General features: G+C 45.8%; 1 pseudogene; it reads left to right on the top strand.

Moving 5' to 3' along the window:
- Positions 1-1,311: 1,311 nt before the first annotated feature.
- On the top strand, positions 1,312-1,647 carry LOC116094755 (annotated as a pseudogene).
- Positions 1,648-2,310: the final 663 nt, after the last annotated feature.

Here is a 2,310-nt window from a genome sequence, read left to right as displayed (position 1 = left end):
ATCTAAGAAAGTTACTTAAACCTAAACTTCAAGTTTGGAAAATAATGCTGTCTATTTTCCACAAGGGAAAAATCCTCTGGAATCTCACGGTGCCTGATGGATGTAAGTCTCAGCACGTCATGTTTGAATCACAGCTGGGGAGGAGATGTTAGCCATGCCTGATGCTCTGAGGGCTTTGCCACAGCAAAGCGTAATTGCAGTGATCAGTTTGCACACAATCATGGCTGGCTTGCCTTCTGGAACCATTCTTCTCTACTGACTAAGGGAGGCAAAGCCAATGCAAGCACTGCAGCCATGGGTTTGTCAAAGATGTTTTATCTCTCGAATTAACCACAAGAGCTTAGAAACTATCTTAAAACATGCAAATAAAATGTGATTCATTAGCCATTAACTAATACACTCAGTGTGTTCCAGTGCCATCATACCCAGACAAGAAGATCATTGAAATAAACCCAAGTGTTTCCCATGAAGATGTTAAAGGATGCTCATCTCTTTTCCAGGAAATAAGAAACACATCTTAATGTAGTAACTGGGAAATACTTGTTTCTAAGCCATTGCCGTTTGTTCTGTTAATCTCTCACATCTCATTGCAGAACATCCAAGTTCACATGGCAATGGGCCACTGTATGAGTTTGGAAACAATGTGATTCTTCTGAGTCTTCCACAGATTCTGCTTTTTTGGGCCAGAAGCCCAGTGAATTTGGACACAGCTGTCCCCTGAACTTACGTTGCCAGTTAACGTTTTCATGTCTAGGCTTTTATTTGGCTTCTTTGTTTCAGAAAGTTCTTTGTTTTCTGATTAAATGTTCCACTGTGCTGTACCCACAGATCCATAACTATTTCAGTGGCTGAGTTAGTTGCCAAGAGCTGAGATTTAAAAAGACAGTTACTATTAAAAACAGTTGTAACTTCACTCTGGATCTAGGTCTGCCCGATATATAATTTCAGTGCAGTTTGAGTTTTGCCCTTGGTTCTAAAATTGGTCCTTTTCAGTCTCTTTCTACCTTAGAGAGGTTTCTCTAACTAAAGCTGCTCTGGCGCCTTTTCTAAACTTAGATAACTAGATCCTAATCCTTATTAAGGTACTGACAGTGTACAGAATTATTTATATCTGCAATTAATATGGCCAAAATTTGGAAATGGTTGAGACCCTAACGAATGAAATGTTAATAGGAGATGACTTGGGTGGATCCAGAATTACTGCTACAGTAATTTTTACTGATTTTAATAATAATTTAAGAGATGGGGTGGAACCGGAAGGCCCGGGTACTGGTGCCACGTCCGTCCCTGAGTGGGACCCTAGAGGGCGCGATGGCAGATTGGACTCGAGCTCAGCCTTCTGGTACTGTGAAGGAGATTCTAGACAGAGAGAACAAGCAGATGGCTGACAGCCTGGCCTCCAAGGTTAGCAGGCTTAAATCGCTGGCTTTGGACATCGATAGGGACACAGAGGACCAGAACCGATACCTAGACGGCATGGACACAGATTCCACAAGTGTGACTGGCCTACTCACGGGGAGTGTGAAGCGCTTTTCCACGGTGGCACGGTCTGGGCGAGACAACCGGAAGCTTCTCTGTGGTATGGCTGTGGTCTTAATTGTGGCCTTCTTCATCCTCTCCTACCTCTTGCCGAGGACAAGGTCGTGAGCCAATGGGAGCCGAGGGCAGCCTGCCCAAGAGTACACCTGCTCTCCTGGTTTCCTAAGGACCTACAAAAACAAAATATTCCTTTGAAATTATCATCATGGGTCATTCACCTTCCTCAGTCAGGACGACTGCAGCTGCCTCTGTCATAATGAGCTCATCTCGGCTTGTCCTGTGTATGAAGGAAGAAGAAAAAGGCAAAACCCAGTGCTACTCCCTGGTGCTAAAGACACTGGCAGAGCCAGAGCCATGTTGTATGCGAATGAGCCAGGTCTGTGCAAAGCATCTATGAGTCCTGAATGCGCCCGCTGTGGCCAGTGGCCACACTCCTCAGAAGCCGGTATCTTGAGGTCTTCTGGTTTGCCCTAACCTGTTTAAACCTGGTTTAAATCGTGTCTGCGTTCTTGAAGAGTCTGAAACGGACACCAGAAGGGAATATGGCTGTGAGTCCTCTCCAGATGATGGTCATCGGGATGGGGCTGGCAGTGACTCCAGGCTGTGAGGCTGCTGATCAGGAGTGGACACCTTTGCAGGCTGTACCCAGCAGTCGCTAGCTGAAGTCCGACCCCAACGAAGAGGCAAAGCCGTGGATAGAGTGGACTGCAATCCAGAGGCACTGGACTAAGATCCTGCTGGACCACAAGACGATGTGTCCAGAAGTACAGA

Source organism: Mastomys coucha, unplaced genomic scaffold (genome assembly GCF_008632895.1).
Source record: "Mastomys coucha isolate ucsf_1 unplaced genomic scaffold, UCSF_Mcou_1 pScaffold17, whole genome shotgun sequence".
NCBI classification, from domain to species: domain Eukaryota; kingdom Metazoa; phylum Chordata; class Mammalia; order Rodentia; family Muridae; genus Mastomys; species Mastomys coucha.
This window is presented reverse-complemented; position numbering and strand designations above follow the sequence as displayed.